The sequence below is a fragment of the Macrotis lagotis genome, chromosome 1, assembly GCF_037893015.1.
Source record: "Macrotis lagotis isolate mMagLag1 chromosome 1, bilby.v1.9.chrom.fasta, whole genome shotgun sequence".
Classification (NCBI taxonomy): domain Eukaryota; kingdom Metazoa; phylum Chordata; class Mammalia; order Peramelemorphia; family Peramelidae; genus Macrotis; species Macrotis lagotis.
Genome location: NC_133658.1, coordinates 362109256 through 362115071, shown reverse-complemented (window position 1 = coordinate 362115071; position 5816 = coordinate 362109256).

Genomic DNA, 5816 nt, shown 5'->3' with positions numbered 1-5816 from the left:
CTTATGCCTGGCCTTGAACCTTTTTTTTAATGTTTTAAAATTTATTTAAGGCAGTAGGGTTAAGTGACTTGTCCAAGGTCACACATCTAGGCATTTATTAAAGTTCTGAGGTCAGATTTGAATTTAGGTCTTCTTTGAATGCAGGGCTGGTGCTCTACTCATTTGTGCCACCTAGCTGCCCTCTTTGAACCTTTTCTAAGCTGCATGTTAAAGAAAAAAAATGTGTTGCATTTTCAGTCCTGAGTAAGTCTTGGGCCAGTACCAGCTAGAGCCGTTGCTCTTCCACACTCCTCATTGCTGCACTGTATAAGTAGCAATAGTATTTCTATAATTCCTGTAAATTTTGCAAAGTATTCTCTCTAGCTTGCCCCTTTGAAGCAAATAGTGCAAGATTTATTTATCTCCATTTTAGAGATGGGGAAACAGTCTTAGATTAAGTAATTTGCCCTTGATAATTTGCACAAGATGCCCATTTGGTGGATAAAATGCTGATAATGCTGAGTACCTCCTTGGTTGGAGATGGGGGTATCATCTCTCAGAGATAGCATGAAGAATGTTGAATCACACTCCACCTATTTGAACCCAGATCTTTCTGTGGACTCTGTGTCCCTTGTCCTTTCCTTTCACTTGCCTCTGGGGTGAAGAATACCTCTGGCTCCAAGTTCATTTGCACTTGTGGCTAACCAAGGGTTTTATGACTCAACTTCCTGGCTCCACCCCCTTGTCCAAATATTTTAGAATGATTTCCCTCCTTGGGAGACCAGCTGTAGTCCTAGGCTTCTGCAAACTTAGGAATCTTGTGTTTCTAATTCCCTCCAAGGAAAGAAGAGGCCTGTTTCCTCACGACTTGGAATCTGACTAAATGGGGGAGGGGCGAGAAGGGCAAGTGAAAAGTAAGAACATACAGGAGAGACCACGTAACACATGTAGATCATCCAAACTGCAAGGAATAGCTTTTAGAACATTTATTAAGTGCCAACTATGTATTATACCGAGACTTGGAAATAGAAATAGACTTCAGAGGTCTTTCTTATTCAATGTTTTCCTTTTACAGATCATAGGATGATGGATTTAGAGTTGAGCAGAACCCGAGTCCAACACCCTTATTTTAAAGAGGAGGAAATGGATTCAGAGAGGTTAAGGAGAAAACCAAAGTCACAAAAAAGGGCAAGATTTTCCTAAGGTCACACAAGGAGTCACTTATGTTTCGAACTGGGATCTTTGGCCTCCAAATGATGCACTCTCTCTTCTTCCCACTCACTACTCCCCACCTCCCTAGGAGGATTTTAAATGGCCAGATGGAAAGTAGAAGTCATCTGAGGAAGTGATAACTGAATTCCCGATGACCTCTTTTTTTTTTTAGGTTTTTTTTTTTTGCAAGGCAAACGGGGTTAAGTGGCTTGCCTAAGGCCACACAGCTAGGCAATTATTAAGTGTCTGAGACTGGATTTGAACCCAGGTACCCCTGACTCCAGGGCCAGTGCTTTATCCACTAAGTCACCTAGCTGCCCCTCCTGATGACCTCTTAATAAGAAATAAACAGTCACTGAGTGGCAATGACATCCTAGAAGGAGAAGGTTCACATACTTTGTGGAGGTCTTGGCATGACTGATAAGGCAAAAAGAGCTTGAGAGGAATCCTTCCTCCTAGCATGTCCTCCTGGACATACCTCCTGGGTATGATACACATCTCATCCAGAGTTAAGGGTTGCTGTCTTGATGGACAAAAGAAGAAGCAGTTTTTTCAGATACTGCCTTCTGATATAGAAATGGCATGAGATCCCCTTTCCAAAACTCCATTTTGGAGGTTTGATTTTCTAGCCGTATCCCTCCATACATGCCTGCATAAGCAACATACTTAGAAAAGTATAAAAATTTATATTAATCCTTTTCTGTTTGTCATTCTTGAGACATTTATTCCTTAATTGGACAACTATGGAGGTTAATACAATTTAAGTACTTTTTTTTAACTCCAAACCCATCACCCCCAAATGGGAGTATCCCTCCAACCCTCAGGCTCTAGTCATATTCTAGTCATATTCTATTTCCTCTTGCCATGACTTCAACAGTACGGTTGTCCAGGTAACAGGTGATGATGCCTGAATTGGGGAGATGGCTTTGTGGAGAAAAGGGGTCATGTGTAAGAAATGAAGTGATAAGGTTTGGCATCTGGTTAGATTTGTGGAATGATTGAGAGTGAGGAGTCATTGTAAGAATGGTTCTCAATTGTCATATAGTCATAGTAGAATGATTAGAGATGAAGGGAGAACTAAGAAAGTAAAGGCATGGACTTCCTGAGGAAGTTAAAGAAAGATGGAATCACTTCTTCTAGAAGTCAAGGAAGATAGCTGGGGAAAATGTATTGGATTTTGTAATTAGGAGGTCACTGGTAAAACCAAAAATTTGAGGATAAGAGGAAAAATATCTTCCTTTGACTTCCCATGCTGACTTTGACTAGCTAATTCAATCTTTAGCTGCATTAAGAGAGGTATGGTGTTTAGAATGAGAAACAATGATGGACACATACTGTCCACTCCCCTGATCAAATCATACCTAGAATTTTGAGTTCATTTCTGGGTTCTACATTTACGAAAGAACATTGATAAACTAGAACATGGCCAGGAAGGTGAACAGTGAAGGCATAGGAGACTATACCATCTGAGGATTAGAGTAGGGATGAGGACTGAGGAGACAGGAAAAAAGAAAGACTGGGAAGTAGGACATGGGAGAAGAATTAGAAGTAGGAGACAGAACTGGGAACAAGTTATTGAAAAATTGATTTCAATCAGTCAGCAAATATTAGGCATTATGCTAAGTGCTGATGATACAAAGAAAGGCAAAAAACACTGATCCCTGTCCTCTAGGGACTTATATTCTAATAGAGAACAAGGTGTATACAAAGTAGGGGGTTAGGTGGGATGGGACCAGGAAGGGAATCTTATAGAAGGTAGAAGCTGAGATTTTGTGGAGAATTGTGGGGATTCTAGGAGATGGAAATGAGGAAGAATGAGAAGCTATAGAGGGATGAGTAGACTGGCTGGGGTATAACTTTAGGGTACACCCACATTTAATGGACAAAGATTGTGGAGAGATTGAGAAGGAACAATTAGAACAGTTTCATAAAGACCTAGTGTCCAAGAGGAGGAGGTGATTGACTAATTAGAGCTGGGCTGACTCAAGGTGGAATAAGTTCCCCATCACTGGAGGTCTCCAATAAGGCTAGATGGCCATCTTTGAAAGATCTCTTCTTTTCTTGCTCAGGAAGGAATGGGAGTAGTTTCCCTCTGAGGTGCCTTCTGATTCTGTGGTTGTTGGACAAAGTAGGATAAGCAACTGACTCTATAGAGAGCTGGCCCCTGAAGAGATATTCTGTGAATGGGATGTTAGGGGAAAAGGATATCATGGAGATTCAATTCAGGAAACAGAATGTTATGATAATATCTCCTCAGAGAGGTAATTTAAGGCAAAGAAAGGGGTGATCGACGCAGCTCAATTAGACTGAGTATGAGATAAAATCATAACACAGAAGGGTGTGTGTGTGTGTGTGTGTGTATATATATATATATATATATATATATCTGTGTATGAATATCCATTTGCTCATGTGTGTTTAAATATATGCATGTGTCTGGGTGTATTTATTTGTATATCTCTATGTGTAGGCATACCTATGTTTCTAAATACTTATGTGTATATGCATGTGTAAACATACTGGTACTTGCATATTTGAATATATTTATGTACAAATTATATGTGTGTTATGGGTGGGTGAGTTTGTGTACCTGTATGTATATTTGTGTAGGTGTGCCTGTGCATCTGAATGTGTGTGTGTGTGTGTGTGTGTGTGTGTGTGTGTGTGTGTGTGAGAGAGAGAGAGAGAGACAGACAGACAGACAGATAGACACAGAGAGAGCTTGAGAGGGGCAGAGAGAGAATGTGAACTAAAGAGTAAGAATGGGTCAGTGTAGAACCAGCACATTCTAAAACAAAGACTGCACTGATTCCATGTCCCAGCTACAAATGAGGGCTGTACCCTCTAGGAAAATTTTGAAAAATCCACCCCTCCCTTGGGTATTATTTGGATTGCAAAGTTAGTCTGGATGCCTTTACTATCTCCCAAGGGGAATCTTTTTAGAAAGATGTGGTCTTAAGCTTTGAAAGGCAATCTAATGGAAAGAAAGACAAGGCCAAAGGTTCTAGTGTCAGGAGTTCTGGGTTCAAATGCTGCTTCTGCTAGTTAGAATCCATGTAACCTTGACTGAGTCACTCTGGGTCTCAGTTTCCTCATCTGTAAAATGAAAAGGGGACTTCCTGACTCTTGCATTCTGTTTTGCTAGTATGTTAATTCATTACAATATCAGGGACTTGACTTACCTCACCCGATTTAAAGACATTTATTTAAATTTATTTAAACATTGTGCTTTTGTCTTTTTAAGAATTTTTAAATCAGTACAGTTATTCTTAAAACCATGAAAGTCTGCTTTCCCTCTACTCGTTGGTGAGATAATTCAAGTCTCATATGTTGTTGAGTTGTTTTTTATAGTCCTGTCCAACTTTATAACCCCATTTGGAGTTTCTTGGCAAAGATACTGGAGTCATTTGCCATTTCCTTCTCCTGCTCATTTTAATAGGAGAAAACTGAAGCATTAAGTGATTTGCCCAGCATCACACACCTAGCAAGTGTCTGAATCCAAATTTAAACTTAGTTCCTCCTGATTCCAGGCTTTGCACCCTGTCCACTATGCCACCTAGCTGCCCCCAGCCTCATATATTACAGTGAATTAAGAAACTGAAGATCATCTAGTGGGCAATGAAGAGAGGGCAAGTCAGGTGGTGACCCATTGTACAGTAGTGAAGGAAACATTGTTATCAAAAATTGTTTAAATGGGAAAAAGTCCGATCTGGTCATGTAGCAAGACTAAGGTGCAATCAAAGGGCAGCCCCTGCCTACTTTCAGGCTTGCTAAGCCTGCCTTGGGCCATGAGGGACTGAAAGACTGGGTCTGTGCTAATGAAACAGCTTTTAAATGACTGAGGAGCCAGAAATGTCAGGGTCATAAGAAGATTAGAGCAGCAAATTTCTCTCTATTATTTCCTGCCCTGCATCCATGAACTCCTGCTCTTTTGTGTTTATTCTTTCGTGATTGTTTATGTGAACCAATATCCTGAGATAAGCTAGGTGGCTCCCTGAGGTCAGGAGGATCCGAGTTCAAATTTGACTTCAGATACCTACTGTGTTTCCCCATATTTAAGAAGCACCTTAATTTGGGGGTCCAAAATTTGAAAAAAATTACATAAAGTTATTGAACTTTTTTTCATCATAAAATCCATACAACTCCTCATCACTGTCAAAACTCCCATGCATCAGCTCATCCTCATCTATGATGACAAATCACTGTCTCAGGAGAGGCTCTGCCTGCTCTCCTGCCTGTGCTCTGGTCTGTGGTTGATCACAAGCTCTCCCTGGGAAAGTCTGGTGCATCAATACATGCTTAGTCCATTCCATTTCATGAACCTGAAGCACCAGTTAGTTGTGTCCTCCTTGGAAACCAGTCACTTTTTTCCCATCAGCAATTCTTGCTTCCTGCTGAACTATCTTCGTGGACACAAAATTCCACTTGCCCTTTGCTCTTCAATCCATTTCTTCAATCCTCTCTCTAACTTGGGCCATTTGGCTGACTTGCCTCTCATGGTCTTCTGCTACTGAGGGATTTTCAGTAGGGTTTCTTCTTCCTGTAGCTAGTCTCTGATTGTTTTCATAGTTGGAAGACCAAACTGACATTCAGCAGTGTGAGATTTCCATTCACTTTTGCAAACT